The sequence below is a fragment of the Lynx canadensis genome, chromosome D1, assembly GCF_007474595.2.
Source record: "Lynx canadensis isolate LIC74 chromosome D1, mLynCan4.pri.v2, whole genome shotgun sequence".
NCBI lineage: Eukaryota > Metazoa > Chordata > Mammalia > Carnivora > Felidae > Lynx > Lynx canadensis.
In genome coordinates, this window is record NC_044312.2 from 54,929,227 (window position 1) to 54,950,164 (window position 20,938).

The window sequence follows — 20,938 nt, forward strand, 5'->3', positions numbered from 1 at the left end:
CAGTGCAGAGCCTGCCTCAGATCCTCTGTTGCTCTCTCTCTGCCCTCCCCCACTCACACTCTCTCAAAAATAAATTAAAAGAAAGGAAGGGAAGCAAAAATAAGATAAAAACAGAGAGGGAGACAAACCGTAAGAGACTCTTAAATACAAACTGAGGGTCACTGGAGGGGTGTTGGGGTGGAGGATGGGCTAAATGGGTATTGGGCATTAAGGAGGGCACCTGTTGGGATGAGCACTAGGTGTTATATGTAAGTGATGAATCACTAAATTCTGTTCCTGAAATCATTATTACACTATATGTTAACTAACTTGGATTTAAATTAAATGTGTGTAAATATATATATGTGTGTGTGTGTGTGTGTGTATATATATATATATATGTACACATATATTTATATATATATATAAATAATAAAAAGGAGAAAAACCCAACATAGTAGCAATGACAATGAAATGTTCTCCATCTTGGAATTTCTACCCTATAGTGTTAAAGACCACAAGAACATCTGCAGTATAAAAAACCCCTTTGACTTTTTAGTTTAGCATTTCATTAAATTTGTTTGAAAACTAATTAATTTGGTGTGTGTGTATGTGGTGGAGATGCAAGATATCTATGAAAATCCTTTGGGAACCACTTTGGGAGTGTCTGTCTAATGCACTGTGTTATTAGGAGTATTGTGCTAATTCATATTGATGTATCTAGCACGATATCCAGAATATATAAGGTGATGAATAAATGCTGCTATTTAAAATATTTAAAGGGGTGCCTGGGTGGCTCAGTCAGTTAAGCCTCTGACTGTGGCTCAGGTCATGATCTTATGGTTTGTGAGTTCGAGCCCCATGTCAGGCTCTGTGCTGACAGCTCAGAACCTGGAGCCTGCTTTGGATTCTGTGTCTCCCGCTCTCTCTGCCCCTCCCCCACTTACGCTCACGCTCTCTCTCTCTCTCTCTCTCTCTCTCAAAAATAAATATTTAAAAAATTTAAAATATTAAAAAAAAAGAGGAATTGCAGTATACAAACCCATGGCTCTTAGGCAATACATGGTAAACAGGCAGGTATTTTATTTTATTTTATTAAAAAAAAAAATTTTTTTTTCAACGTTTATTTATTTTGGGGACAGAGAGAGACAGAGCATGAACGGGGGAGGGGCAGAGAGAGAGGGAGACACAGAATCGGAAACAGGCTCCAGGCTCTGAGCCATCAGCCCAGAGCCTGACGCGGGGCTCGAACTCCCAGACTGCGAGATCGTGACCTGGCTGAAGTCGGACGCTTAACCGACTGCGCCACCCAGGCGCCCCAACAGGCAGGTATTTTAAAACATTTCACCTTTTTTTGCTTTTTCTCCCAGAATTAAGACAAGCCAGGGTACCTGAGGTCTTAGCATGGAAAGGAGCAGCAATTTTGTTTTTTTGTAGTTGTGATTATTGTGTGTCTGCTCTAGCAGGAGAGAAAGACACTAAAATTATTATAACATTCAATGATGAATGTATAATAGAGGGATGTACAAAGTATTATCTAAGCAAGGAGTGGAAAGGGAGGAGAAGAGGCACTGAAGACTCCAGAAAGGAGGTGACATTTATGTGTGGAAGAATGAGCTTCCATTGAGCTTCCACTGAGCTTTACCAGTTTGAAAATGTGTTGAGGTCTACCATTTCTCTGGGCTTCAGCAGAACCTACAGGACTCCTTCTTTGGGAAGTCGTTGGAGCCTATTAGGAACTGAGAAGTTCTTTCGAAGTCTGATTTAGTGTTTTTCTGAGGCTGGCTTGGACTTCTCTTTATACCAGTGGAGATCTGGAACAAGACACTTGGCCAGGCTGTTGTTCTTAGTCTGGTTGAGGTTTAGGTACTGTTGTTGTTGTGTTTTTAAAAAATTAATTAATTAATTAACTTACTTATTTTTGAGAGAGAGAGAGAGAGAGCAAGCGAGCAGGGGAGAGGGGCAGAGGGAGAGAGAGAGAATCTTAAGAAGGCTTCACGCTCAGCATGGAGTCCCACACGGGACTCAATCCCAGGGCCCTGGGATCATGACCTGAGCCAAAATCAAGAGCTCAGGTGCTCAACCAACTGGGCCACCCAGGCACCCTAAGATTCAGGTACTGTTAATGGATGTATGTTAGGTAAGCAGAAAATTATGTCTTTCCTTTTGAGAGCTGCCCAAGTGAATTTTTCGAGATAATTGTTTGGAATCTCTACTTTGTGTCATCCCAGGCAGCTGTGGGGTCTTTGGGACCTAACCTATTTAAGATACCTAAACATTTAATTCTCTTTAAGTATCTCAGCAATAATTTTTCCTTTTGGAGTAGAAGTTGGCTCTATTTTGACTTGCTACTTTTTGTTTTTTGGTTATTGGGTATCTAAACTTCTTAGTAAGTTCATAGGCTAGAATAGTCTAGCACAGAAATAGTGAGTAAAACATTTTTATTACATGAACAACAAATATTATTGTATTTATTTTATGCTACATGCTGTGCTAGACCCTAGGTATATAAAAGTGAGTAAGATCCAGTTCCTCTCTTGGAGAAGCTCATAGACTTGTGGCAAAGAAAGAGAAAACAATACTTTAGGAATTGTTGGTTGACCATGTACCATTAATCATGATAAGCACTGGGGATGAATGAGAAAATCTCAACCCTTGATGTGCTTATAGCCTAGTGGGAGGTGGTAAGGTGAGAAGGAGCCCTGTAAGCCAGTAACTAATCCAATGGACAAGGCAGGATGTGGCATTTATCATAAAAGAGAGAGGGGTGTGTGGCTGGCTCAGTCAGTGGAGCATGCAGCTCTTGATCTTGGGGTTGTGGGTTCTAGCCCCATGTTGGGTGGAGAGGTTACTTAAAAATAAAATCTTTAAAACTTTTTTTAAAAATAGAAGAGAGAAATGGTATTGTGTGCCCTGAGAAAGGTATCACTTTAAAGTTGCACTAGATGGTCTGTTAGCCCTCTCTGAGTTTCAAACAGTATAAGATTCTATGATTTTGCGAATTTTTCACTTATGGGTATCAGAGAGTAAGTGGTATTTTATATACAAAAAACTCATGAAGAAGAGTGTTGGAGAAGACATGAATAGACACTTTTCCAAAGAAGACATCCAGATGGCCAACAGACACATGAAAAAAATGCTCAACATCACTCATCATCAGGGAAATACAAATCAAAACCACACTGAGATACCACCTCACATCAGTCAGAGTGGCTAAAATTAACAACTCATGAAACAACAGATGCTGGCGAGAATGTGGAGAAATGGGAACCCTCTTGCACTGCTGGTGGGAATGCAAACTGGTGCAGCCACTCTGGAAAACAGTGTATAGGTTCCTCAAAAAATTAAAAATAGAACTACCCTGTGACGCAGCAATAGCATTACTAGGAATTTATCCAAAGGATACAGGAGTGCTGATTCATAGGGGCACATGTACCCCAATGTTTATAGCAGCACTTTCAACAATAGCCAAATTATGGAAAGAGCCTAAATGTCCATCAGCTGATGAATGGATAAAGAAGATGTGGTATATATATACAATGGAATATTACTTGGCAGTCAGAAAGAGTGAAATCCTGCCATTTGCAGCAACATGGATGGAACTGGAAGGTATTATGCTAAGTGAAATAAGTCAGAGAAAGACATATCATGTTTTCACTCATATGTGGAACTTGAGAAACTTGACAGAAGACCATGGGGGAAGAGAAGAGGAGAAAGATAATTACAAACAGCGAGGGAGGGAGGCAAACCATAAAAGACTCTTAAATACAGAGAACAAACCGATGGTTGGGTGGGGGAGGCTGGGGAGAGGGAAAATGGGTGATGGGAATCGAGGAGGATACTTGTTGGGGTGAGCACTGGGTGTTGTATGTAAGCAATGAGTCATGGGAATCTACCCCCAAAACCAAGAGCACACTGTATATACTGTATGTTAGTATACAACTTGACAATAAATTATATTAAAAAATGTTAATAAATGCAACTAAAAATGTTAATTAGCAAAATAAATAAATAAAATAAAATAAAATAAAAATAGCTAATTCCAGTGTAACAGAATTATGGAAGTAGGAAAAGTGATTTTCTGGTTGTTCAATTCTTTTTTTTTTTTTTTTACTTTTCAAATTTAAAGTGTTTTTATTTACACACACATGCACACACACAGAGGTTTCCTTTCATTATCTATGACTCAATGTGTTTTTTCTCATAATGATGGCAAATTCATATTAGTTTCTGTTGTTTTCCTCTAGGATTAAATGTTAAAGAAGGTGGGTACATGTGTACTTTTGTTTGATTTTAGACACAAGAGAATTTGAAATAAGAAAACAAGCATTACTTAGATATTTGATGACCATGACTGTTTTCTCTTCGCCACATTACCCTAAAAGTTGCCACTTTCACTTAGCACAATTAAGCCAAATATCATGAGAAACACACTTGTAGTTGAACAAATTAATCACTCCTTGTGGTAAGGGGGAACATATCCTATGGTGAACCATGGGGTATCTCTGTAAGAAGGTGCTAGAAAGGACCTGTTATAGGATTTGGGGCTTTGGTTGGGTAAATTTTGTGAGGGTGTAAGGAAGCTGGTTGTTCAATTCTAAAACAATAGTAGTGGCTGCAGAACATTTTCCAGAAAGTGATCAAGTGAGCAAATGTTTCCTCAATACTTTTTCTGAGACCAGTCTCTCCTTAAGAGTTGTAGATAAAAAAAAATGTATAAAATGGTGTTTCTGCCCTTGAGAGGCTTTGATTTTATTAGGACTGTAGGATTTCTATGCTAAAAAATTAAACAGTTCCACCAAATAAGCTGGGTACAAACTTGAAGTGTTTAGAGAAAGGTGAATCATTAGTTTCCTTGACCTCCTGTAACAAAATACCACAAACTGGTTGGCTTAGAACAAAAGAAAATTATAGTCACACAGTTCTGGAGGCCACAAGTCCAAAATTAAGGTGTCAGCCAGGGCCATACTGCCTTTGAAGGTGAAGGAAGGATCTGTTCCAGGCCCTTCTCCTAGCTTCTGGTAGCCTCAGGTGTTCCTTGGCTTGTAGATGGACATCTCCCTGTCTTTTCATAGACTCTCTCTCTCCTTGTGTATGTGTGTGTGAACTTCTTAGTAAGCATAGACCAAAATAGCCTAGCTGGAATTTGGAAATTTGTGTCCAAATTTCTCCTTGTAAGGACTCAAGTCATATTGCATTAGGGCCCCCCCTTAATAACCTCATTTTAACTTGATTACCTCTGTAAAGACTCTATTTTAAAATAAAATCACATTCTGAAGTACTAGGGCTTAGGACTTTGACATATCTTATTTTGGGAGACACAGTTCAAACCCATAACCATAGGCTTGAGGATTAGGGGAAAGAACTCAAGTCAGCTAGGAGTGGAATTAGCAGAGAGAAGTGGAGATACTGTGAGACAAATCTGTGCAGTATCTAAATCCTCATAAGAGGACACTCCAGGTAAGTTCATCTTGGTAGAACCAAGGAGTTCTGAGATCCCCAAGCAGGGATATTTAGAGAAAAAAAGATTACTTCAATTTTCTTCTTAGTTGTTTTTGTTCATAGTGTACTTTTGTGGGCAACTTCTTTCTTTTTCTATAAGCACTTTTATTGCTCATGCCACATATCCAATCTTGACCATTAAGATATTGATTGCATGTTGAATAAAAATTTATTCTTAGGTAGCAAAAATTAAATTATTTAACTTACATAGTCATTTTTAGTAATAGAAGACATTTTCTTTGTAAATGTGATGAATTTATACAAAGAATGGATGACTTCAAGGAATTTGACATTAGAAAATGAGAGTGGATCATGACATTTCTTAATCTGTGACTCCTGGGGTTAGGATAGTAGTTCTCAAGTTTGGCCACTCCAAGAAAGCTTAAAAATGTATTGACACTTAGATCCCACTCAGGACCAAATAAATTAAATTTGGAGGGGGGGGGGGGCGGTAAAAGTAGGTATGGGGCCCAGGCATCAGTGTTTTAAAAAAGCTGTCCTGGTTTGTATACTTGGTTGTAGCACTGGCTTAGGGGAGTAAGAAAGAAACCAGATTCTTGTCCTTGCTGTGACCTTTGAACATTCCCTAAAGCTATTGAATCTTAGGTACCTCTGAGAATAAATCTAGGTATATTATCTCTGACATGTACCAGCTGTTTAATAACTACGGGCAAGTTACTGGAATTCTTTTTGGATTTCAGTTTTCTCATTTGTAGAATGGAGACAGTTAAAACTACCTTTGAGGTTTGCTATGACAATCAAATATTTGCAGATACTTCAGAATGCTTTGTAGATTAAAAGTACTATGTAATATGAGGGTTTAAAAATTTTTTCACTCGTAGATAACTCGCCCAAGATGTTATAACTGCTTGGTGCCCTAGACAAGACCAAAATCTACACCTCCTGAATCTTTTTATTTCCGCATTAATTTGAAAGGTGATTTTTCTTCCTTTCTCTTTCATGTTTTCAGTTCTTTTAAGTTGTATCTGAATGCCTTCTGTATTAGATACTTACAGGCTACTAGGTATGGTAAGCAGCATGTTGGTTTAGTGGAAAGGACATGGTCTTTGGAGTTGCATGGATGTGAAGTTCAATTCTGACTCCATTACTAACCAAATCACTTTAACCTAAGTTTCAGTTTCTTTGTATGTTAAACAGAGTATTAAATGAGAAAATAATGTGAAAGCACTTAGCACTGTGCTTGGTATATAATACCAAACACTGATAATTGTTGCTTTTGTTATTATGAGAAGTAGTGATAGCAGAGAATTCATTCATTCATTCATTCATTCATTCATGAGAAAGCACACATGCACACCCCTGGGGGAAAGGGAGAGAGAGAGTCTTAAGAGGCTCCATGCCCAGCGTGGAGCCTGACGAGAGGGCTCAATCTCAAGACGATGAGATCAGGATCTGAGTTGACATCAAGAGTCGGATGCTTAACCGACTGAGCTATTCAGGTGCCCTGAGGGTAATACTTTTAATACAGTTGAATAAATGGTAAAAAAGAAGCTGTTCCATTTGACTTCACTGAACAGGGTCATCTCCTTTTGGTGGCTTTTGGGAGTGGGCTTGATGGGATACCTTCCAAAGTCTTTATTATAACAATTTTAATCTGTATAGTTTTATACTGTTTTAAAGATAATTTTACAAGCTGTTCTCGTTTAATCCTCACCATCATGTGCAAAGAAAATATCCCAATATATTTAACGAGGAAACCACAACTAAGAGAGATCAAGTGACTTTCAACCGGTCACCTTATGAGTAAGCAATAGAGACAATTATTGTTTAAGGGGAAATTCCAACCCTAGATGCCTTGGGTTTTGTTTCAGATGGACTTTTGGTTTCATAATGGGCTTTCGGATGTAAACCCAGAAGCCTTAGTTTTGTGGTTGTGTTAGTTATGTACTGTTGCTTCAATAAATTGCCTGTAAAATTTATCAGCTTAAGAAAAAAATAAACATTATCTTACAGTTTCTGAGGGTGAGGAATTTTAGAGTGGCCAAGCTGGGTGGTTCTGGCTGTTATGTCTCAACTGAGATTACAGTCAAGCTGTTGCCTAGAGCTGCAGTTTTCTAGAGGTTCACCTGGGCCTGGTGGATTCCCTTCCACACTCACTCATCTGGTTATTGGCCAGCTTCAGTTTTTAGCTGGCTGTTGACAGGCTGGTAGCATCAGTTCCTTGCTCACAATATGGCAGCTAGCTTCCCCACAATGAATGATCTGAGAGAGAAAAGAGCAACCAAAACAGAAGCTGCAGTGCCTTTTGTAATCTAATTTCAGAAATGATATATCATCACTTCAACTGTATTCTTTTGATCACACAGACCAACCCTTCTACTAGGTGGGAAAGGATACACAAAGGTGTGAATACCAGGAGGCAGGGATCATTGGGTACTGTCTTGGAGGCTGGCTACCATAGTTGTAGAGAAACTGAGGCCCAGGCTGTATAATACATAGTTAAGGAGTTAACTTTAATATGCAAGTTTAGATTCTACTCCATGTTCCAGGTATGGTGGATATCAGGAAAATTCCCATGTCTTTAAGGGATGGTTTCTTGGGACACAGGGAACAGGGAATCCTGCAGAAGCCTCTTGAGTCTCATGTATTTACTATTGCTCTTTCTAAGTTGGTAACATAATCATGCCTGTTTTTACAAATAGACACTTTATTGAGCGGTTGGGAGCATGAGAGGGTTTCTTTGCCATTGAGTGCTACCTGGTGAAATTAACCTTGGAAATCTGTACCTGTTGAGAAAATTAGCTGAGGGAACTTTACAAGCCTCCAGCACTTAGTGCTTTAAAAACCCCTTTCACATTCACTTTTCATGTGATCATCTACAAGGAATAGTGTGATGAGATGGGAAATAGACTGCCATTTAAGTCAGTACATCTGAATTTGAGTTCCAGCTTAGGCACTAACTGTGATTTTGACAAAGTCACGTTCTCCCCCTTGACCCCAGTTTCCTTAAGTAACACAAGGAGGTGTAAACTAGAGTCTCAGGGTTTGGAAGTGCAACTTCACAGGCTACTGTGGTGAGACTGGGAAGTGGGAAGACGCTGAGGAAGGGGAACTTCCCCACCTCCTTTTCAGCCAGAGCAGCTATGCATTTACCTGTTTACATATTGTTGTTTCTGTAAGATTTGACTGGAAAAAAGAGTTTGAGAAGCTTTAAAAAAAAACTTGGAAACCATTGGATTGAGTGATTGCAGAAGCCTTCTCCGTGTAAAGATGGAGTTGGTTTTTCTGATGCCATTGGGCAAGCAGTAGCCTGGGGGTCCTGGCCTACTATCCTTTCTACATCTCTATAGATAGAACAGCAGAGCTGTGGACCTAGATGTCTTCTAAGAAATCTAGATGTTTTTGTCACCCTTTCCCCCTTAGATTTTTTTCCTTTAAGCCAGTAGTGGGAGAGGTGGGCAGTTTTCTTTAAGCCAGTGGTGGGAGAGGGGATGGCTAGTTCTCCATTTTTAATGTGGCATAGCTTCTTCTGGAATTAGGATCCAGATCTGGAGGAATGAATGAAGGCCTTTCTTGGAGAGGCAGAAGTCACTGAACAGGCTTCCTGGGAAAGTAGGGGGCTGGGTGAATCAGCAGCAGGTGAGAAGAACTGGTCTTAAAAGTTGGCCTCTGCCTCTTTAGGATTATATAGATGTAAAAATGCTTTCTCTAGCCTATTCTTGGTCCCCAAGCCCATCTACCTTTTGGAGACTAATAGAGAAGATAGAGGTGGGAGGAATTTCAGATGAATCTTGCTTACGAGCAGCTTGGGAGGGCCCTTGTCTTTTGGTGGCTCCAATAGTTTTTATTATTTCCTTGTTGGCTATAGAAAGCAGATCTTTACTAGCAGATTGAAGTTAGTCTTTAGCCATTTTTTCCCTACTCTCTGTTCTTTTATTTTCCAGGTAGTATTCTTTTTTTGGGATAGAAGCCTGGAAATGAATAGGTTAGTGGAAGGAGGATTGGATTTAGAATCAGTAGGTCTGGACAAAGCTCTGGCTCTCCCACTTACCTGTGTGACCTTGGACAAGTTTCTTAATCTTTCTCAGTTTGTTTCCTCATATGGAAAATAGGATTGCTGTGAAGATTAAAGGAAGTAAGTATGTAAGGTACTGCATCTGCCCATAATATGTGCTCACTAGGTGATAAGTATTTACAATTATTTTTATATTTACATTTTTGAGAATTTACGATAGATGCTAATTATAAGATTACTATTTTATATTAGAGTAACAATGTCGGTACTGGAAAAAGTCTTACGATTCATCTTCTATATTCATTTTACAACTGGTGCCTTTTATAATTGGAATTATTCAGGCTCCACGTCAAGCAGTGAATGGCCCAAGATCACCAATAGAGGCAGCAGGGACTCAGTTTACAGTACATCATTCTCCAATTACAGGAGTGTCTTAGACTAGTCTGGGCGGCTGGGGCTGGGGTAGACATCCGTATAGGTTCCTAACTTTGTGCTTTGAGGGCCATTAATCTATGTGTCCTGAGAAACCAGAGGCCATCTTGAGTTGGATACTGCTGGGTAGAGCCAATCTCTTAACTTTTCATTCTCCTGAGAGGTATTCCCTGGTGTGGACCTGGGCCCTTGAAGAGGTACTTCATGGTTCTTTCCTTGGCAACTAAACCTGTCCTTCCCTCTTTTTTTTTTTTTTTTTTTTTTATGAAATTTATTGACAAATTGGTTTCCATACAACACCCAGTGCTCATCCCAAAAGGTGCCCTCCTCAATACCCATCACCCACCCTCCCCTCCCTCCCACCCCCCATCAACCCTCAGTTTGTTCTCAGTTTTTAACAGTCTCTTATGCTTTGGCTCTCTCCCACTCTAACCTCTTTTTTTTTTTTTTTTTCCTTCCCCTCCCCCATGGGTTCCTGTTAAGTTTCTCAGGATCCACATAAGAGTGAAACCATATGGTATCTGTCTTTCTCTGTATGGCTTATTTCACTTAGCATCACACTCTCCAGTTCCATCCACGTTGCTACAAAGGGCCATATTTCATTTTTTCTCATTGCCACGTAGTACTCCATTGTGTATATATACCACAATTTCTTTATCCATTCATCAGTTGATGGACATTTAGGCTCTTTCCATAATTTGGCTATTGTTGAGAGTGCTGCTATGAACATTGGGGTACAAGTGCCCCTATGCATCAGGACTCCTGTATCCCTTGGATAAATTCCTAGCAGTGCTATTGCTGGGTCATAGGGTAGGTCTATTTTTAATTTTCTGAGGAACCTCCACACTGCTTTCCAGAGCGGCTGCACCAATTTGCGTTCCCACCAACAGTGCAAGAGGGTTCCCGTTTCTCCACATCCTCTCCAGCATCTATAGTCTCCTGATGTGTTCATTTTGGCCACTCTGACTGGCGTGAGGTGATACCTGAGTGTGGTTTTGATTTGTATTTCCCTGATAAGGAGCGACGCTGAACATCTTTTCATGTGCCTGTTGGCCATCTGGATGTCTTCTTTAGAGAAGTGTCTATTCATGTTTTCTGCCCATTTCTTCACTGGGTTATTTGTTTTTCGGGTGTGGAGTTTGGTGAGCTCTTTATAGATTTTAGATACTAGCCCTTTGTCCGATATGTCATTTGCAAATATCTTTTCCCATTCCGTTGGTTGCCTTTTAGTTTTGTTGGTTGTTTCCTTTGCTGTGCAGAAGCTTTTTATCTTCATAAGGTCCCAGTAATTCACTTTTGCTTTTAATTCCCTTGCCTTTGGGGATGTGTCGAGTAAGAGATTGCTATGGCTGAGGTCAGAGAGATCTTTTCCTGCTTTCTCCTCTAAGGTTTTGATGGTTTCCTGTCTCACATTTAGGTCCTTTATCCATTTTGAGTTTATTTTTGTAAATGGTGTGAGAAAGTGGTCTAGTTTCAACCTTCTGCATGTTGCTGTCCAGTTCTCCCAGCACCATTTGTTAAAGAGGCTGTCTTTTTTCCATTGGATGTTCTTTCCTGCTTTGTCAAAGATGAGTTGGCCATACGTTTGTGGGTCTAGTTCTGGGGTTTCTATTCTATTCCATTGGTCTGTGTGTCTGTTTTTGTGCCAATACCATGCTGTCTTGATGATGACAGCTTTGTAGTAGAGGCTAAAGTCTGGGATTGTGATGCCTCCTGCTTTGGTCTTCTTCTTCAAAATTCCTTTGGCTATTCGGGGCCTTTTGTGGTTCCATATGAATTTTAGGATTGCTTGTTCTAATTTCGAGAAGAATGCTGGTGCAATTTTGATTGGGATTGCATTGAATGTGTAGATAGCTTTGGGTAGTATTGACATTTTGACAATATTTATTTTTCCAATCCATGAGCAGGGAATGTCTTTCCATTTCTTTAAGTCTTCTTCAATTACCTTCATAAGCTTTCTATAGTTTTCAGCATACAGATCCTTTACATCTTTGGTTAGATTTATTCCTAGGTATTTTATGCTTCTTGGTGCAATTGTGAATGGGATCATTTTCTTTATTTGTCTTTCTGTTGCTTCATTGTTAGTGTATAAGAATGCAACTGATTTCTGTACATTGATTTTGTATCCTGCAACTTTGCTGAATTCATGTATCAGTTCTAGCAGACTTTTGGTGGAGTCTGTCCTTCCCTCTTCATAAAATAAAAACAAATCCTGAAAAGAGTAGACAAGTGTAGCCATGATGTCTCTGGCTGTGAATGACCCAGTGTGCTGGAATTGTAATATGGAAAGAAGGAGGGAAGGAGCCTGGAAAAGTTCAGAAAACTTTTTGAGTATTTTTTCCCCTTCAAAGTGTGCTAAGGGCTATTCCTTCTGTTTCTTTGTGAAGAGAAAATTGTAGAATTTTAGGACTAAAAGTTCCTTGTAAGGATGTCTAATACAGCTTTTACCTCATGTTTGAATTTCTTCTGCAAAGTCCTACCAAGTATTTTGCCAATATCTGTTTGCATATTTCCATGATGGAGCGCTCTGTATTGATAGAGACCGTCATTTTCGTGGTTTGACATTTTGGCTCTTAAAACTAAAATCTACTCCTGTGTGGCTTCTAATCACTGGCCTCTCACAAGAAATTTAGGCTCTGGTGGATGAAATGGTGATGTCAGATCTGTGGGTGTACATTGTCAGTTCCACATCCAGCTAAGAGGATTAGGCAAGACAGAGACCTAGGAGCTTAGTTCCAGAGCCTCAAATTCATCCTGATGTCTTTGTGAGCAAATGGACTTTATTATAATTATTTATTCTTTTTCATGGACTTGCTAAATTTGTTAGTACTAGAGTCACTGGAATTTATTATTAGAATTTATTAGTACTAGAAAGAAACTTGATGATCATATGGCCTGTTTTTATCATTTTATAGATTAGTAACTGAGTCCCAGAGAGGTAAAGTTATCTGCCCAAAGACACACATAAATTCTGAGATTAGGATCCTGGTCTCCTGGTAGCAAGTACTGGATGTCATTTTATAGACAGCTCTTCTAGAAAAACTGTTATCAAACTCCAGAACTTTTTTTTTTCAAGTGCCATGTGGCAGGTGTTCCTTGAGATTTCTATTAGGAGAGAGAGCATCAGTTAAAAATTTCATAGATTTCCATGTAAAAATAACATGCTATTTTTCAGTATCACAAGAGAAGGTTAAGGATTCTATCCACAAATATTTGTAGAGCACCTACAGGAGTTCATGTGCCAAATTCTTGAAAATTTATACTTCAGACACAACTCAGAAATCTTCACTTTTGTGAAGTTTTCTGAGTATTCCCTCCCCCCATCCCCATTTCCTCATGGAAATGTTCCTCATTATGGTTCTCATGCTGTACAGGCAGTGTGGTATGGTGAAAAGAATATGGACATTGGATTCAAACAGGCAGGCTGGGTTGAATTTTGGATCCAAATAATTCATGTAAAGTGCTTATCAGAGTGCTGGACACACAATAAGAGTTCCTGAAATGTTAACTACTGTTATTGTAATTTTACTATTACTCATATCTTATCTCCCCCTTTGACCTGGGAGCTCTCAAGGGCAGTGTTTTTTTTCAAACCATGTAAGTCATAACTCACGGATTGTAGATTTAATGTAGTACATTGGACCACATTTTTAAAAAGCCAAATAGAATAGGCCAGAAAACAAATCAGAACACACGGTATATAGAAAGAGCAAAGGCTGTTTTGTGAAACTTGTATTTCAGTTTTATAGTTATAGATTATGTGTGTGTGTGTACTGTGTCTCCATATAAATTGCATTCTTACTGTAGGTTGTAGTCAAAACAGTTTGAGAAACCCTGCTTTAGAGAAGAGACTGCCTGCTATTTATATCTTTTATTCACCGGAGCTGGCACAGTGTCTGGAACAAATCTGATGCCTGAAATTAATTGCTTAATATGTGATATAGATAGTAAATGCAATATAGGTTCAAAGAAGGGGGAAATTGTCTTGAGAATCATTTTAGTAACTTAGTTGAGAGCTTAGTTTTCTGATGTCTGAAAGATCTGGGGAAAAGTTGCAGCTCTGCTACTTATTGGCTAAGCAATAAGGCAAGTTACTTAACTTCTCTTATCATTTTCTTCATCTCTGAAATGGGGAAAATAATTATGTCAGGTTGTGAAGATTAAATGAGATAAAGTTACTAGAGTGGCCGGCACATTATGAGCACTTGCTTAATATTTTCATGGGCTGAAGCAGCCGTGGGAGGCTTTCTTGAGGAGCAGGCATTTGTCCTCTAAGTACTGGTATGAATTAGACATGAGAAATGTTTGAGATGTCCTGTATGTGGCTGAATACCCTGTGAAAGCCATCCGTAGTCTTTTTCTCTTACATACTCTTTTTCCATGTTTTTTTCTCACCAAGGTAGTCATAGTCTTTTTTTCTCTTCAAAACCACTTCCTGGGAAGAAAGTCCAATGTCAGCTGTTACAACTTGCCTGTGGCCCCTCCCTAAGGCTAGTTCATTCCCATAGACAGAGAAAAGGAAATACCCCAGGTTGTCTGACTCAAGTTATTCTTTCGGGAAGAATGCCTGCATAACCTCGGGAGAGAGTAGAGAGTGGTGGCCAAAGCAGCTGAGCTTGACCCCTGTGAAAAAAGGTAAATAGGAAGGGTTCTTGGCCTCTGGTCCAAAGCCCAGACTGGAGCTCCAGAGGGCAGGTCTTTCTAAAGGTAGGCATCTGGGAGGGTGGGGAGAAAGGTCACCCCTCTCTCTGACTTCTGATGATACTAGAAAAGAAATAGATCCAAATCTGGGAAGGAGGGATAGGGAGAGGAAGAGGGAGAAGGGTAGAAGGAGTAGGGAAGGGAAAGAAAGTGCTTGCAGAGTTATCTGAGTTAGCTCCATGGAAGGATAGCTAGTCTGGGAGTTAGGAGACCTGCATTCCAGTTCAGGCTTTCATCCTGAATCTCAGTTCTTTTGTAAAATACTTGCCCATTTTAGCCTTGGTAAAGAAAGGGCCTCTCTAAAACCTGTTTCAGGTCTGAAACTTTTGTACCTGTTTAATAAAACCTAGAAGAGAGATGCAAGGGGCTCCTGGGTGGCTCGGTTAAGCGACCAACTTTGGCTCGGGTCATGATCTCACAGTTCATGAGTTTGAGCCCTGCATCATCAGGCTCTGTGCTGATACTTCAGAGCCTGGAACCTGCTTTGGATTCTGGGTCTCCCTCTCTCTCTCTGCCCCTCTCCCGCTGGCACTCTGTCTCTCAAAAATAAATAAAACATTAAAAAAAAACTTAAAAAAAAGAGAGATCCAAATAAAATAGCATTTCAGAGGAGGAGGAAGAGAGAACTGTTTGATTTCTTTAGCTATATTGAAGTTTTTCCACCTTGAGACTTGATATTTTGGATCATATAAGTCTGTGTTTGGGCTGGGGGATTGTTCTGTGCCCTCTAAGGTATTTAGCAGCGTTCTTGTTCTTTACCCACTGGATGCCAGTAGCATCTACTCTTCCCTCCAGTTGTGACTAACAAAAAATGTCTCTAGGCATTGCCAGTGTCCTCTGGGGTACAAAATCAACCCTGACTGAGAACCAGTGGTCTATATACATGCAAACTGTAGAGAAAGCTCAAAGATAAAATTATTAATAATAATAGTAATAATATAATTTTATCCTTGTATAGTACTGTTATAAGCCTTCAAATATATTAGCTCATTTAATTTCCATAGTAAACCTAAGAATTAGGTACTATTATTGTTCGTGTTTCACAAATGAGGAAACTGAGGGGAAGAGGTTAAGTGAATTCATGGCAGTTGATGTTTATATCAGTTGTTATGTGTCAAGGACTCTGCTAAGTACCTTACATATATGTTAAATCATTTAATCCTCACAACCTCATTTAACCCACCTGTGAGGTGGATGCAGGGCTACCATAACTTTACAGATGGGAAGCTACAGTGTGCTTAACTCTGTACGAAGCCCTGGGGGTATGCTGGAGATTAGTTTCTAGAGTACTTTTTCCTATTTTATCTCCCAAAACGTTACTGTGGAGTAGATAGTATTACCTCCATTTTGTAGCTGAAGAAACTGAGACTAAGGGACAGAAAGGGGGAGAAACTGGTGGAGCTGCCTGGCGTTTGTTATATGTATGTTTTATGTTTTTTGTGGTTGACCATGATGCTTCCAGCCACACAAAGCAGCAGGCAGTCAGGTGACATGTGCAGAGAATCCTGAGCCCCTGTTTGTAATGGAAAGAGTTGAGAGGAGCTCCTTCTGATTTGAGGTTTTCTTTTGCACATGTGCTCTTCTAACCCACTTCTTACTTCCTGATTGACATTGGCTGTATGTCACAAGTTGTAATTATGAAATAATTGGCTTGTTTATATTTTTACTATCTGTCTTCTGCAGTGTTCTATTCTGTAAGCTCCATAAGTGTAGACTTATGTGTAAACAGACTGTTTTGTTCACCACAATATCTCAGCACAGTGCCTTGCATGCAGTAATTACTTTTATTTGCGAAATTTCTGAATCAATAGGCATATAGGAAGGGAACTGAGAATCAAATTGATTTATTCAAGATTAGACAGCAATTTGGTAGCGATTTTGGAACTAGGTTTGATTTTTCCTATCCTCAGGCCTAGAATTCTTTGTAAGACATCGTGTTTCTTGCTATATACCTATCATATGATTGGGACTGTATGGTCTTGCTGTGTGGCTGTAGTCAAATCCCTCAGTTCTCCCTTCTGTAAACAAAACTATTAAACAACTATTCTTTTCTCAATTTCAATCTTGGTTTCCACTAGTGATGTCCTGGTGTGGCCTCCAATCATAGGATAAGTATCTAGAAAAAACCAGGGAAGCCTCATTCTCCTTGCCAACCCAGAACTTCTGAATCATATTATCTCTCTTGAACAACTACTTCCTATTTCAGTGGTGATGTGGTAAGGGTATACTGATTAAAACAGAAAGTAGGTTTGAATGCAGAGGAAGAAGGCAATTAGAGTATCTACTTATACCCCCTTTTTTATTCAGGACTGCATGCTGAGTGCCTGCTTTTAAACTCAGATTTGGGGGTCTGTTCATTTTCCTTTTAGCTTATGGGAAAATGCCACAGAGTTACTTAACTTAGACGAGAAAAATGTCCTTCTCTCCTTATTTCATTCGTTTTGGTCAGTAAGATTATTTTGTTCTAGTGACAAGAAATATTTATGAAGAGAAAATAAGTATCTTAGGAGATCAGCTGTATGCAAAGCGCTTTCATGTCTGTTTTCTTACCTCATTTCCCAGCCATTTTGTAAAGGTAGTAATTGTTATTATTATCCTAATCTTACCAATAAAGAAAATAGATTCAGTGAGAAGTCATGGTCATGCAGGTAGTGAGTAGTGGAACCAGGGTTTGAACTCTGGTCAGACTCTTAAGACCAGTGGGTGCTCTTGCCATTTTACCATACTGTGTATGTATGTGCGTGTGTGTGTTTAACAGCTTTATTGAGATATAATTAACATGCCGAAAAATTCACCTACTTAACGTGTACAGTTCACTGTTTTTTCAGTATATTCACAGACTTGTATCCTCATCACCACAATCTAGTTGTAGAACATTTTATCCTCCTAAAAGAAACCCTGTATCCATTAGCAGACTCTTAACCATTCTTCTCTAGCCTCATCACCCTCGCCCTAGGCAGCTACTAATCTATTTTTTGTCTCTATAGACTTGATTTGCCTATTTTGGACATTTCATATAAATGGAATCATACAATATGTCGTGTTTTGTATCTTGTTTCTTTCATTCGTGGTTTTAAGTTTCATGTATGTTGCCTTTTTTCTTAAGTTTTATTTATTTTGAGAGCGCATGAGCATGAGTGGGGGAGGGGCAGAGAGAGAGAGAGAGGGAGAGAGAGAATCCCAAGCAGGCTCCACACTCTTAGTGGGAGCCTGATGTGGGGCTTAAACTCACAAACCATGAGGTAACAACTTGATCCAAAGTCGGATGCTTAACTGACTGAGCCACTCACGTGCCCCGAGGTTCATCTGTGTTGTAACATGTATCATTTCTTGTTATTGCTGAATGATATTTGGTGATTTTTTGGCCAAATAATATTCCATGGTTGGATATACCACATTTTATTTATTCACTCATCATTTGATGGACATTTGGGTTGTTTCTAATTTGTTGTTGTTATATATAGTGCTATTATGAGCATTTATGTACAATTTCTGTGTGGATGTATATTTTCATTTATTTTTAAAAATTATTCATTTTTCAATTTACATCCAAGTTAGCATATAGAGCGACAATGATTTCAGGAGTAGATTTCTTAATGCCCCTTACCCATTTAGCCCATCCCCCCTCCCACAACTCCTGCAGCAACCCTCTGTTTGTTCTTCACATTTAAGAGTCTATGTTTTTGTCCCCCTCCCTGTTTTTATATTATTTTTGCTTCCCTTCCCTTATGTTCATCTGTTTTGCATCTTAAAGTCCTCATATGAGTGAAGTTATATATTTGTCTTTCTCTAATTTCACTTAGCATAATACTCTCCAGTTCCATCCACATAGTTTCAAATGGCAAGATTTCATTCTTCTTGATTGCTGAGTATTACTCCATTGTATATATATACCACATCTTCTTTATCCATTCATCTGTCGATGGACATTTGGGCTCTTTCCATACTTTGGCCATTGTTGATAGCGCTGCTATAAACATTGGGGTGCATGTGCCCCTTCAAACCAGCACACTTGTATCCTTTAGATAAATACCTAGTAGTGCAATTGCTGGGTCGTAAGGTAGTTCTATTTTTAATTTTTTGAGGAACCTCCATACTGTTTTCCAGAGTGGCTGCACCAGTTTGCATTCCCACCAGCAGTGCAAAAGAGATCCTCTTTCTCTGCATCCTTGCCAACATCTGTTGTTGCCTGAGTTGTTAATGTTAGCCATTCTGACAGGTGTGAGGTGGTATCTCATCGTGGTTTTGATTTGTATTTCCCTGATGATGAGTGATGTTGAGCAAATTTTCATGTGTCGGTTGGCCATCTGGATGTCTTCTTTGGAGAAGTGTCTATCATGTCATTTGCCCATTTCTTCACTGGATTCTTTGTTTTTTGGGGGTTGAGTTTGATAAGTTCTTTATAGATTATGGATACTAACCCTTTATCTGATATGTCATTTGCAAATATCTTCTCCCATTCCGTCGGTTGCCTTTTAGTTTTGCTGATTGTTTCCTTTGCAGTGCAGAAGCTTTTTATTTTGATGAGTTCCCAATATTTCATTTTTCTTTTGTTTCCCTTGCCTCTGGAGATGTGTTGAGTAAGAAGTTGCTGTGGCCCAGGTCAAAGAAGTTTTTGCCTGCTTTCTCCTCAAGGATTTTGATGACTTCCTGTCTTACATTTAAGTCTTTCATCCATTTTGAGTTTATTTTTGTGAATGGTGTAAGAAAGTGGTCCAGGTTCATTCTTCTGCATGTCGCTGTCCAGTTTTCCTAGCACCACTTGCTGAAGAGACTGTCTTTATTCCATTGGATATTCTTTCCTGCTTTGTCAAAGATTAGTTGGCCATACGTTTGTGGGTCCATTTCTGGGTTCTCTATTCCGTTCCATTGATCTGAGTGTCTGTTTTTGTGTCGTGTTTTCATTTATTTTAAGTATATATTTAGGAGTGGAATTGCTTGATCATATGGTAACTGTTTTTATCCTTTTGAGGAACTTATAGACTTTTTGCAAAAGAACTGCACCATTTTACATTCCCCACAGCATTATATGATGGCTTTCATTTCTCCACATCCGCACCAACACTTGTTATTATCTTTTTTTTAATGTTTATTTATTTTGAGAGAGAGATAGAGAGAGAGAGAGCGAGTGAGCAGGGGAGGGGCAGAGAGAGAGAGAGGGAGGGAGAGAATTCCAAGCAGCCTCTGTACTGTTAGCACGGAGTTCAACTCAGGGCTCAATCTCACAAACTCTGAGATCATGACCTGAGCAGAAATCAATAAAGTCACTCAACTGGCTGAGCCACCTAGGCACCCCATCTATCTTTTTTATTATAGTCATCCTAGCGGGTATGAAATCTAATTATGATTTTGATTTGAATTTCCCTAATGACTAATGATGTTGAGCAACTTTTCATGTGCTTATTGGCCATTTGTATATTTTTGGACAAATTTTTATTCAGACCCTTTGTCCATTTTTAAATTGGGGTGTCTTTTTACTATTATAGACTTACCTTGGAAGGCAGCTATGCTCACCATGATACCACCAACGCTACTGTAGGCATACCTTGGAGATACTGTGAGTTTGGTCCCAGACCACTGAGCATTACAATAAAGTGAGCCAAATGAATCTCTTTATTTCACAGTGCATATAAAAGTTATGTTTATGGGGCACCTGGGTGGCTCAGTCGGTTTAGCATCCGACTTCGGCTTAGGTCATGAGCTTGTAGTTCTTGAGTTCGAGCCCTGCATCGGGTGCTGTGGTGACAGCTCAGAGCCTGGAGCCTGCTTCAGATTCTGTGTCTCCCTCTCTCTTTGTTCCTCCCTTGCTCGTGCTCTCTCTCTCTCTCTCTCAAAAATAAATAAAGATTAAAAAAAATTAAAAAAATATGTTTACATTATACTGTAGTTTATTAAGCGTGCAATAGCATTATGTCTAAAAAAGCAATGTATGTACCTTAATTAAAAAATACTTTATTACTGGGGCGCCTGAATGGCTCATTTGGTTAAGCATCCAACTCTTGATCTCACCCAGGTCTTGATGTCAGGGGTGTGAGTTCAAGCCCCACGTTGGGTTCCATGTTGGGCTCCACGCTGGGTGTGGAGCCTATTTAAAAGAAAAAATACTTTATTACTAAAAATGTGAACCATCATCTGAGCTTTTAGTGAGTTGTAATCTTTGTGCTGGTGGAGGGTCTTGCCTCCCTGTTGATGGCTGCTGACTGATCAGGGTGATGGTTGCTGAAGGTTAGGGTGGCTGTGGCAATTTCTTAACATAAGACAATGATAAAGTTTGCTGTGTTGATTGGCCCTTCTTTCTTTTTTTTTTCTTTTTTTTTAATTTTTTTTATTTTTTTTTTTAAATTTTTT

The 20,938-nt window shown here is 39.3% G+C and overlaps 1 protein-coding gene across 1 annotated transcript in view; it reads left to right on the forward strand.

Moving 5' to 3' along the window:
• The window catches only part of PAK1 (p21 (RAC1) activated kinase 1), a 159,433-nt gene that overhangs the window by 32,089 nt on the left and 106,406 nt on the right, over nt 1–20,938 (forward strand). The gene's annotated exons all lie outside the window — the stretch shown is intronic.